Source organism: Amblyomma maculatum, chromosome 9 (assembly GCF_055883805.1).
Source record: "Amblyomma maculatum isolate TAMU_Amacu chromosome 9, ASM5588380v1, whole genome shotgun sequence".
Lineage (NCBI taxonomy): Eukaryota > Metazoa > Arthropoda > Arachnida > Ixodida > Ixodidae > Amblyomma > Amblyomma maculatum.
The window spans coordinates 32,323,142-32,336,399 of record NC_139352.1 but is presented as its reverse complement, the minus strand read 5'-3'; the positions used below and the strand labels follow the sequence as shown (position 1 = coordinate 32,336,399).

Sequence of the window (13,258 nt, the reverse complement as noted above, 5' to 3'; positions counted from 1 at the left end):
CTGCGTATGCGCTTTGAAAGTCATGACTCCACCTGGGAAGCCTATATGATTATAGAAGAGAAAAGTAATTGGAGCGAAAAGCGGCACACAATCACCCGTCACATTAGCTGGTGCCCACGCTGGTCGGCTATCGAAGCGCCAACTGATGACGGTTTCGATGTATTACGACACGTGCAAATTAGGATTGACGATACAGAGATTTTCGCGATAATGCGGGGGTGCTGCTAGATGGCGCAGTACGCAGTTTTGCCACGAGATCCGATGTCCTTGAATATTGTGATCGCGACTGTAAATCTCTCAAGGCCTAACTTTTTAATAGCAGGTGTTTCTCTGTATCTAAAAAAATAGTTGTAAGGATGTGTATATGCTGGCGAGTGTACTATATTATTATTCTATTTATTTATTGATTTTGTTAACTTGAGGGCCCGAGGACATAACTGAATGGAGTGGAAAGAATGAAAAAAATTATTTTCAATATATATATCAGATGAGTGCGGCTAGATGAAAAAGTAAAAAATATAAATTGCCAAATACAGATTACTGGGAATAAATATGTTTTTCAATGCCAGATTTGAAAAAAACTGCAGGTGATTGTCGCAATTGAGGTGGACAGGTGGCCAGTATCGTTGCTTGCCTTTATAGTATAATATAATATAATATAATATAATATAATATAATATAATATAATATAATATAATATCATATGATATAGTATAATATAATATAATATAATATAATGTAATATAATATAATATAATATAATACAATATAATATAATATAATATAATATAATATAATATAATATAATATAATATAATATAATATAATATAATAGTAATATAATGGGTTCCTTCAGCAAATGGATTTACTCGCAAATTGTGCAGGTAAAAGTTACCAGGCAAACACTCCTCATTAAAGTGGTTATTTAGAGGTACAATAATGGAAACGTTCGCGCCGCAAGCGGCGGCACCGCATATAGCTTAAAGTCGTTCATTGTCGCTCTCAGGGGATTTCCTAAAGCGTTGTTATGCTCTAATGAAATCTCCCATGATAAGAACAGCACATAAGAGGAGTGCTAACTTCCGTGGAGGTCTTCATTCACCGCTCACGCATATATTTCGCCATACTCAAACTTTGGCTGAAAATTTGCGATTTTGACTTTCGTCCTCAGCGCAAGAAGTGATTTCGAGGTTGGTGGCAGTCGCCTTTAGTAGAGCACCTGCAGACACGACCCCCAATTAACAAGAACGAAGCGCGTAAACTGGTCAATGTATAAGTCAATTGCCCCCGAAAAAAAAAAGAAAACACGTAGCCCGACCATGGTTAGTCCACATGTTTGAGACTATTGTTATGGTGTCACGAAATCGGCGTACATTTTATTAAGTCGATGCGGCGTAGCATCGAAGATTCGATGACTTTCGAGTAACGCCTCTTTCCCCCCGCGAGGAGAGCGCGTAGCCTTGTGTGCATCGGCGTCATTCTCTTTCTCATCACACAGCGATGACTCAAGAGGGCGGAATGTGCTCGTCTTATCTGAAACTTTCGACGACACCTAACCAATGACGACGCGCGGCTCCAGCTGGAGAAAAAGGAACGCTTCAACAAGCGAAGCTAAGTGTATCTGCGCGCTAGACTTGGCTCGTCTTAACAGACAGACGCGGCCCCACCTATTTAAGGAGGTCGCGTCGCTTGTGTGAGTCAGCCAGTGTGTGAGCTAGTATTGCGGCGTATTCACAAGTACTACTTCTCGACTCAAGTAGTTCACCCGCTGTTGCCAAGCCAACAGACCTGCGAGGGAGCGACGCTCCGCTTACATGACGGCCACATCGTGACTCTCAAGACGTCGGTCTGCAACAGCGCCCGGTGAACAATTTGGTGTTTGTTTGACTCTCTCGTGTATTGTTCTGTGTTTAAAGTCTCTGTGTTATTGTATACTTTTTAACTGCAGGTTTAGCTTTGTTTTCGGTGAACCTCGCGTCTGTGCATTTTCAGTGATTGTGTGTATTCCTCTGTGTGGTCTCTTGCTGCATATAAAGTTTGTTTTGTTGGTGACTTCTAACTCCAACCCTTACTCTGGCTTGAACCGGCGGAAGCTGGGCACCAAACGGCCGCCCTCTTATGTCACTACAATGTAGTTGAATTCCGGCTGATCATGCCACGCAAGTCGAGGGCATCTCCTTTGCGACCGGAACAGCTACCTCCACTACTCTAAGAGTGTTTGGGAGTGTGCGCTAAGGGCGCATCGTTAATAATCCTCTAATTATTAACGGGTGAAAATTATTGTGGCGTCAACGACAGGACGTTTGATGCAATCAAGCTCAGAGGACCGAGGACGAGTTGTAAGAATTTACAAGCAGGTCGTAAACAGTGCAGAAGCAGAGCGATAGCGATAGGTACCGCGCTGAAGCGGTTGGGAAAATCCATTGAACAGTGCTATGCGTTAGCATTTGGCAGTTCAGACTCATGATGAATCTCAAGGAGATTATTGCGTTCGGCCTAGAGAAGGGTCTAAAGGAGCAGAACTGCGAGAATCGGTGGAGCAAAAAGAAAGGAGGTTCTAGAAGAGGCTACGAAAGAAAGACAGAGGCAGAGAGAAGAAAGAGAGAAAGAATGGCTCAGGAAGCAAGCCGAGGCAGACAGACAACGGGAAGAAAGAGAGAAATAATGACTCAAGAAGCGGGCCGAAAGAGGGAAAGAATAGCTCAGGAAGCAGGCAGAAAAAGTGAATGGAACAAACATAGGTTTGACAAAGAGAGAGGATTTTTGAAAGGGATATTCTTCTGAAGAAGCTGTCTGAGGTTCAGCGGCTGAAGGGTATCACCGAACCTCCGGAGATTACCTTCCCCTATATAAGGAGATACAGCTAGCGAAACGAGTGATTCATCGACAGCCACAGGTGCTGTGGAAACTAGCTTCAGAAGTAACAATGAGGTTGTGGAACAGCCTGTTCCTGCAACAGAAAATTCAGAACGAGACGACTTAACTGGAGCTAAAATATCTCAGGAAATTCAGAATGCGCCCTCTGAGACTACAGGTTGCGCAGATGCTGCGGAGATTGCCATTGAGTCGGAATGCTCATTCATGTGCTCTTCGCCTGAAGAGGAAGATGGACAGGATCCTAGGTCCATGATAGATTGCACCACTACCGATGATATGAGTGACCTGGAGGAAGAGCTGTCAAATAACAGCGAGCACGAAAGCTCAGATGGAGCTGACACTGAAGACAGCAATCTTCAAGAAATTCAAGAACCGAGGGATGGCTCGACTATCGGGGTTCACCCGCTTCTGGCAAGCCCACAGACCTGCGAGGGAGCGGCGCTTGTCTTACATGGCAGCCACATCGTGACTTTCGAGGCATCGGACTGCAACAGTGCCCGTTGAACAAGTTGGTGTTTGCTTATTTGACTCTTCCGTGCATTGTTCTGCTCTGTGTTATTGAATACATCTTTAGTTCCATACTTATGGCACCCTTTCTGCGAACCTCTCATCTGTACATTTGTGTATTCCTCTGTATCGTCTCTTGCTGTGTATAAAGTTTGTTTTCTTGTTCTTTACTTCTGACTCCGACTCTTACTCTGGGTTGAACCGGCGAAAGCTGGGCACCAGCGGCCACCCCCTTTTGTCACTACAAGGTAGTTGAATTCCGGCTGAGCTTGCCACGCAGGTCGAGGGCACTCTAAGGATGTCTGGGAGTGTTCGCACCATTAAGGGCGCATCGTTAATAATCCTCTAATTATTAACGGGTGACACACGGGTTGTTAAAGGTGTCTGCAGAGAGGGTACCGCATACGTCAATTACGCCTGGATCCCATACTGAAGGATCTGATGAAGACAGTGCGTGGCAAGCCTTGTCCCGTGAAGACGTCCACTGTGCGGTTGTGATATATGGGGCGCTCTGTCCCGGGAGGTATCTTCACTTTGTGAGTAAACGGCAGGACGTGGTGAGGACACAGGCGTAATCTACACCGTTTCAGAACATCAAATACAGCATCCACCATTCAGAGAAGCTGCTGAATGGTAAGCTGATGAGCGGTCAAGGGCTAACGGATAAAGGACATTTTTTAGATCAACTTTGGACTTCTCAGTTCTCACTTTTAAGAAATTGTATCGGCAAAAAGCAAAGAAAAGGACTTACAAGTAATATAATTAATAAAAGGGGAAGGAAGTGAAACGCCGTAGAAGGTAAGAGCTCCTCGACGAGAGGCGAATGAAATGCCACTTACTGGAAGTCGAAACCGACACCGTATGCCGCTGCGATCTTGTTCTGATAGGCCAGCTTAAGGAAGTAGCTGAAATGGTCCAGCCATGGACCCGTTAGCACGGTGCCCTTGTACTGCTGAATCGAGTCGAAATAAATGTAGTCACAAAGTCCCGCCTTGGGAAGCGGCATTCCCTGCCGGAAGCGGTCCGAGAAGACGCAGATCAGCGGTGACTCCCGGCGTTGAGCTGCAGAGTAAGAGTGCATTGCAGAAGAGAATATACTGTACATAGGGAATTAGATATAAAAGACGGTAATTTATGATGGCGTGACGCATTCACAGCTCTCCATTTTATTTATGGCACATCATCCGGAAGTTATGGACCCACAACAACGAAGGCACGTTTCACAGCGTGCTTGGTTAAAGAGTACACACATCATACTAGACGCCCCCGGGGCATGGTGCATTGGTTGCTTTAGCAATAGTCGCTGGTATGTTTTATAATCTGTAACGAATACCTCTATGCAGAGCAAAACAGCCACTGCTCACGGAGCAGAAGGCATGCGTGGAGGCTTCGACAAGAAAGGGGATTTGGCGTTGTGGATGCCTCATAGGCCGGAAAGTACAGTTCGAGGTTTAAGCGAGGCAAGCCTTGGACGTATGAGTATTACGCAGTAATTACCACTTCCATGGTTTTGTGTTTTTTGGTTGCAGTTATGCCTAATGAGGTAGAGTCACAAAAGTTCTACTAGCCTCCTACGTACCATGAGACAGGTTGTTTCCCAAGAATGCGACTTTACCGTGGGTTTCTTCACGACATGGAAGGAAAAAAATCCGCTCTTCTCAACAGCCACAACTTACCACTGGGGGTTTCTTCGGCAGGCTCTGCAAAATGGACAAAACCGTCAGAGGAACATTGTCTAGATCTGCACGGATTTAATTTTTCTGAGTATGTCATCTCTTTCAGCCGGAAAAACAAAACCCGCACGGTTGTCCAAAAAGACATGAATGGGCATAACGAGCAATCAAAATAGAGCTATTTTTTTAGCTCTGAGCGAACACTACCTCTGCAGAGGGCGCCGGGAAGTATAACTAGTATAAATGCTACAGAAGACACTTAACCAATAAGGCCAAATAGTTGCACTGTTAAGAACTAACATCTGAGGTTTTAAAATCTCGGGAAGTGTGAAACAACTCGGTGTTACGAACCCGTAATGTTTAACTCTATCAAGAACATTGCGGAACATAATTTATACGAACTGAGAGTTGCGAAATATAACCCGCAACAGGAAAGCTTCGAAGGCAACTCACGTAGCAGTCGCTGCTTTACAGTTTTCATCGAAATATATATTCCCATCTACCAAAAAACGTTTTGTGATACTTCGATATTATGGAACAATGCACGTCCCACCCACGTCTATATATGAAACTATGATTCACTAGCGTATGACATGGTGGCATACCTGGGGCAACAGCAGCATCATGTTCTGAAAGAAAGCGAAGTGACAGAATTAAGATCATAGCGCTTACTGAGATATCACTGGCATTCATAAAGAATTGTTGCGCAAACAATAAAAAACAATAAAAAACAACGGGAGAGCTCTGTACTCCTCCTTGGTATCGGAGTAAATCGTTACGTCTTGATAATAAGCTTTTAGTCGAGAAACCTTTGCGAGATAAGTATATGTTACATGAAAGCAAGGGAAAACTATAATACAACAATGTGACTGCCCGTACCTAAAACGTTCTTTTCTTCCCATTGCATAGGTACACTTTAACCACTAGATAACAATGAATTAGTTTAAATACTTTGAATTTCGAAAACATTTTCGCTAAAAAGCACCCGACTAACTTAAACATTGCGAAATGCCGGACGGGAAGAGGTGGATTGTCAATGCCTGCTAATTAAATATCCGCATTATTAACATTTTCCTCTTCTAAAGGCACGCAATAGCTGTGAACTACGCATCTGAGGTGGGTTTTCTTTATATATAAGCTTTGCGGCTCCTTGAAGAGCATGAAACCTCCAGACCAGAAGCTTTCGCGTGTTGAATATATATGACACGCGGCCGCAGTATCAAACGTTGAAGCCACGTTGTCAAGCTTGAAAAAAAAGCGGCACGACATCTAAGGCACAGGATCGGGTTCCTCACACCTAGTCGCACTGCTGCTATATGCGCCGTATTAAGAATAATAACTTACCCGGGTCGTCATATTTACCTGAAACGATAAACCACAGTTGAAGTAAGTCACAGACAGTTACTAGAAATCCCCTCGACGGGTTGACAACACGGGTCTCCTGAGGTGATTCTACAGGGAAGTTAAAAACCACAATCGCATAGTGGGAATAAACGCTTTTAAAAGGAAATTTCTTAGGATGAAGCACAATGACGCTGCTCGTTTTACCTTGTGCAAAATTTAGCCGTACGGAGAATACAAGAGAACCAAAGCGAAACTATTTCTCGGTGTTAGCGGAAGGTTGAAAGGCTGTTTTAGCATTTGTTTGGCGTCAATGCTTGCAATGCAGGAGTACATGCTATATATATATATATATATATATATATATATATATATATATGGATGCGAGAACAATTAACATACTAGGCCGCTTTAAAAAACTATAGAGCGAAGTGTACGCTTACACTTCGCTCTCTCTCTCTATCTCTATATATATATATATATTATATAAACTGCACCATCAACAATCCTGAGTCGAGCCCTCATTGCATATCCCAGACAAGTGCCAAACCGCTTTGAATACGGCCCAAATGTATAAATGAAATGCCATTCATTTAAGCAAATAAATGAATTAAAATACTTACCACTTCACCTTCTTTATTTTTTACACCATGAGAAATATACTGACTTTTCGCTCAAACTGTGCACGTCCGTCATAACCCGCGTTTTCTATATGACCCGCCAACAGTTCAGATTCCCAAGGCATAACTATTCTGCAGTATTCGTTGCATTTGTTTGCGGATTTCTTGTTAGGTGCCACTGAGAGTGAGTGAGAAGATGCTTTTTTCTTTGCATTGAGCATCGGATTTGTTCTCAGCACCTTCCAATAAGGGAAAAATTCTCGAACAGGTAATTCAATAATGCTCCGGAAAATAATCAAATAGACATCAATTACATGTGTTAGCGGAATAGCGCAAAGTGTGAGTTTATTACATGCACGCATTCTAACAACTTATGACAGCTTTAAAATCCATAGTAGAACTTATCTATCAGTGAATTTAAAAAATAATCATATTTTGACTTTGAGAGCTTTGCTTATGCAAGTTATATTATTTATTCATTTATCTATTTATTCATTTATTGGATACCTGCATCGCCCTTAGGGCATTGCAGAAGGGCCTACATACGTTAACTATGACTTTACATATTTCAATGTATGGTAAAAAGCATCCTTCATCGGTACATACGCAGTGCTTGATGGCAAACAGGTGCTATTCTCGGACAGTTCTAACAAAAGAGAGCAACGCAAAAAGTCACCGCTACAAGAAAATTCCCTGACCTTCAAATCGCGGTCCAGTTGCTTCGATATATATTTAAAAAAGCTAATTTATTTATATAATTTATAATTTATATATGCGCGTTACGTAGACACTGCGGAGTAATATTTTCTAGCTACAAGATAGAATTTGAAGCATTTGACTTTGCAATGAGTTAGTAGCGAAGTTTTCTCCGCCACACGGTATGGCACGTACATTCTCCGACACTCGACGGTGATTTGAACGCGTACGCCAGGCTCGTAATCATCTGCCTCAGCAGGCGGATCCGAGGGTAGTCACCGGCCCCGCAGACGTCCGTACCGTCCGCGTACTCGAGGTTGTAGGCGGCAACCCCGTACTTCATGTTGTAATGGTGCCGTTTGGCGGTGCATAACTGGAGGTGAGGAAAGCAGTACATGGATATGAAGGAAAAACCTATTGCGAGAATTTCTGGACATAGAACTGCACGTCATTGGTTATTCCTTATAAGTGAGCGTGGTGAAGGCGTCAGCTCGGCGATGAGTCTCAATTCGACTCTGCTGGCGTTTAATGGGCAGAAATGCTCACTTTTAACGCTAGTGGAGAAATATGAATAGAGATCTTGTAAGCAAAAAATAGAGCTACACAAAGATGCATAACTGTACTAGTTGAGTTTTTTGTTGAGTGGAAAATCAGCCCAAAAAATGGACGATGACAATGATATGCACTCCTGAAAGCAAAAAAAAAAAAAAAAAAGAAAAGAAGAACTGAAACTTGAGGCCATTATTGCTTATATGGAGTTTGATGCTGCTTGTTTTTCGACAAACTTGAACGCCGACGAAGTGCACTTTCCATAGGAATGTTTGACATCACACGTCATACTAGAAACCTATAAGCTAGGAAATAAATATTACTAATTGCAATATTGAGGCCAACTTCATGCAAGAACTGTAAGAATGACGGATGCACAAATCTTGCAAGCTCTTATCTGAGTGCTCATTTTTTAATTTTTTTTTTGTTGTTGTACGCGAAACAGAACTGCGAAGATGGCGAGAGCGTCTCTGCTAGCGTCATAACAAACATTAAGGTACTAAACAGCGTCTTCGACCGAGCAGTATGTGCGATTTTCTTTCGCTTTTCGCTGTTTGTGTGTATTTACTGTGCTGCTTACTGAATTCCACGCACCGAATCAGAAAGTTGACCTTTCGATTAGGTGCAAAAATTGAGACACCGCTTTGATTATAATATTGGAGAAGACAGGTTTCACAGGTATTGCAGAAGTATATCCTCGTTGGTGTTGCCTGTTTAGAGTGGTTCAGTTAAATCGTGCGGCATCGCTGCATGTGGATGGCTTCAAGTTTGGTTTATAGGGTTTAACGTCCTAAAGAATCTCATGTCATAGCACATGGCTCCGGAAATTCGGAGTGCCTTACGTTCTTCAACATGCACTCACACCGCAAAGTAGACGGGCGCCTTGATGTTCGCCTCCATTTTAAAGCGGTTGCCACGGCTGGTGTTGGTGATGACACATCAAATCATTTTATTCTATGCGTGCCTACTTTACCTGTTCTATGTCTAAAACACCATCAACAGAGTAGATTGAATACGAATTTAGACTCATTTTCTTGTGTCATTCATGCTTGTCACGCGCTACCCTACGAAAAAATTGTATGAGGCAATCACATCACATGTTCTCACACAATCTCACACAATTCGCATAAGATATCACATACAAGTCGCATATAATTCCGTAAGATCTCATAGTTTCTTGTACCTTATTATGACTTATGGGAAATATTTTATTATAACATTGTCCACCATATGAGAGTCTATGCGATTTGATGAGATTTGGTGAGGTTATTGCCCCGCAGAACTTTTGGTTTTTCAGTAGGGTAGGTGAATTCTCTGAGAGGCAAAGATATTTTCTATCATTCTTTGTAGCGCTGCCCTGGTTAGCAGGACATCCCCTATGCGAAAGAATTCTTACAACTTCATCCTCTGCTTCCCTCTTTGATCGATGTATGCAACAGTGAGCTCATCCGTCTAGCCATATTGTCTAGCCTTTTTTTCAAGCATTCAAACTTCGTCTAAAATGGAGAGCGCTCGCCGTTTATGTGTTTACTGCACATTTTATTGAAATGTCAGTAAATTGGGCTTCAATATTCTGTATACCTGCTAAAGTACCTGCTAAAGTAACCATGTTTTCTTGACGTACCAAATCGGTACCGCTACAAAGCCAGCTCAAAAGTAGTTCTCCTATAGACTGTTTTAACGCGAGGACTCCTTCTTGTCGTGCCGAAGACTTTAAATTTATATCTGACAACAAACTGTAAGCATGCCTTTGAGGTGCCGCTGCATGTCCTCAATATAAGCAGCTATTTTTCCCACGGGCCGATAGTAAAGAGACACTATTAGCTAATGGGACAATAAATAAAATTAGTTAAAGGGCCCATAAATGGTGTTTATTAAACTTATAAAACGCACGCGAAAGAAAAATAGGCAACATTCACTCATCATTTCCGCAACAAAAAATCATTAAGAAGCTTCTTTTGCACCGAACACATAGGCGATCGAAAATGGTGCGCCTTCTCTGGGCCTCAGTAAGCCCACGCCAGTAAGTCGCGATGGCAGCCTACCATGCCTCGATCCTAATGCGTAACTCGGCAGTGTCCTGTGTGGGGGCGCTCTCAACAGCCCCACTGACGTCAGTGGTGAGGTTTGCGCGCGGGAATGTGTCGCCCGAACCGGTACTAATGAAGAACTAAAATAATTAAACATTTATTTAAATCACTTTTTAGAAATTATTTGTAATTTATTGGCTCATGTAGAGCGCTCAAATATGACTCAGATACTAGTCACAAAGACCGCCACTGTGGATTTCGTGCATTATACGTTTACCGCAAATAGCATTTCAGGGGTTGTTCGGCCATAGTAGAAGACGTGAAAAAAGAGGACAAGGTGGGTACTTTGGTGACCGTAAAAATTGCTGATGGCTTAGACTGATTGTGTAAGAGCAACAGTCATCATTAGCGGTTACACGCGGTAAAGCTCTTTATACAGAAGAAGCCGATCAAATGGAGCAAGAAGATTTAAAAGATGTCAAGAAGAAGAAGAAGAAGAAGAGGGCAAAAGCAAGGAAGAATGAGATGGGGCACATGCGCAGTAGTCGTCTGTGTCCGGCACGGTGACCTTTGCTTTACATGGTGTAGTGAAGGTTTCGCTTCAAACCATTTACAGATAGTTTAACAAGCTGACAATGAAGAGCCGAGGAGCCATTACGGAAGCCTGTTATGCAAGTGTTTGCTGTACATTCTCTCATCTCGATGCTATAATTGTTAGCCAACGCGTTTTTCTCCGATAGGCTAAACATTAAGACAATCATCATCGTCATCATGAGGAAACTGTATGGAAAACGAGGCCTTATAAGAAATCCTAGAAGTGGTCGAAAATAAAAACTAGTCTGGAAACCGAAGACTGACTGCAACTAATTCCAAAAAGTTCTTCTGTACTTCTTCAGGGATGGTACACAGCACAATAACGAGGAAATTAACGCTTGAAATGCAATACACGAAATACACGAAACCTTCGTTTCCCGGCTTAAGCAGTACAGTCACCGCTGCAGCCTATCCTGCTTTGTGCACTGATTGCTCACATCCTCTGCTATCACTTCATTTTAGCGTCCACATTATGTTTTATGAGAATTTTCTACTTCGTAATTTGGAGGCAAATTAAGTGATTTTTAGCTCGGAAACAGTTCATTAGGGTGAGTCTTTTTTCCGTAAGAACAGCAGAAGCGGTCGATAACAATACCTGCTTCAGTAAAACGATGCGGCTGATGCCAATGTCCTGCTGCACATACCGTCACGTCATCTCTAGTCGTATTTTGCAACTAAATTTTCCCCTACTCAACTTTACACTTATGCCTACCGCAAAAACAAAAGAAACAAGCGTTCTGTTCTTAATGAATGCGGCAAATTTATTATCGCTGCTTGTAAAACAACACCCCGCCGGACTGGTGCAGGGGCATTCTGCTTTTGGACGCCGTAGTGTGCGGACGCCGGATGGCTGGCTCCTCGCTAGCTGTGGTAACGGCCAATGATGGCCGTGGAGCATCGTTTTTGGAAGGACTTCAAGAATAAAGGATTGTACTGCCACCTCTGCCTACCGGGGAAGAACTGAAAACTATGCTAGTTCTTCACTGCGACATCAGTGGAAGGCCTTACAGGATAGAACATTTCTGCCAACCGATGAAAGACATCGGTTGGCAGATGGTGTCATCGAACAGGTAGGGGGTATCGGCGCATACCAGATGTCTCACGTTTGGTTAATCAGCTTTGGGACCGAAGAGGCAAAAAAAAAGGTTACTTGGCTTAGGGAACATCCTTGTTAAAGAAAAAAAAGTGCATGCTTTTTGACCCCGAAAGGCAAGAAGTAAGACAAAGTGCACTGGTGCGCGTTCAACGTCAGCAACGATACGTTGAAACGTGCCTTGAAAGAAGTATCTGGCGAAAAATGGAAGACCGGAGGTTTTCAAAACGCTGACTCGACCACCCGAGTTGTTCGGCTGATAACTCGTGACGTTGACAGCCTGGATCGCATACCACATCACATGCGTATCGGGAACGCCACTGTTTTAGTCGTCGTCCTAGGGTGGGCGCCGATATGCCTGCGCTGCCACAAGACTGGCCACATCCGGTGTGACTGCAGTGTACCCAAATGCAATGAGTGCCACGCTTTTGGGCACGAAGAGGCGGAATGCACGAGATCGTATGCCCGAGCTGCTGGAAGAGGCGCGTTCGGCGATAACAGCGACCTGCACATGGATGAGGATGAAGCGGAGAAGGCAGCCTCGAACGCAGCGGTTGACAAACAAACGGACGCAGTGCAGAGCAATGGAGAGGGGTACGCTGAAGAAGATTCTCCTGCATCAAAGCTTAGTCCACCAGATTCGGATAGCACGAGCAGTACTACCGTTTCGCCGCAAGTTGACCTGAGCTCCACTGGAAAAGACAGCATGACAGCTATGGACTTTGACTCTGCGACGGCTGAACGGCGCCATGATGAGGTGACTAGAGAAAGCCAGGAGCAGCGCCAGCGGCATCTAAAACGTCAGTGGTGCGTCGCCGATGTGAAGAAGCAGCGAGTCACGAGACGGATACGATCGTCTTGGCGTCCTCGCGGCGACAACCCGGCATCCTAAACAATGGCGGGACGGCACTACCTGGCGCGGCGCTGTGCGCGCAAAGGTAAGCGCCATACTGTCCTCCAGAAGGAGGCAAAACCAACTTTTGCGACTAGTTACAGAGCAGAAATTAGATATTGCAGTGGTGCAGAGACCAGACCGACAGTATGGTGCGCCCTTTCAGCCGTCGATATGATGTTTGCGTGTGTCATGCGGTAGGGACTTCGGCAAGTTGTATGCTTTTGATTCACCAATCGTTGGGTGCGGTTGTGGAAAGCATTGTGACCACTGATAGAGGCCGTTAGATTATCTGCGACATCACATTAGCTGTTTTGAAGTGGCGCATTACGCGCACACTAATTCAGATGAGAGGCGAAAACGTTTTGAGAATATCGGCTATTACT

At 43.7% G+C, this 13,258-nt stretch overlaps 1 pseudogene; it reads left to right on the top strand.

Moving 5' to 3' along the window:
* Positions 1-11,721: 11,721 nt before the first annotated feature.
* LOC146178782 (uncharacterized) lies at positions 11,722-12,872 on the top strand (annotated as a pseudogene).
* Positions 12,873-13,258: the final 386 nt, after the last annotated feature.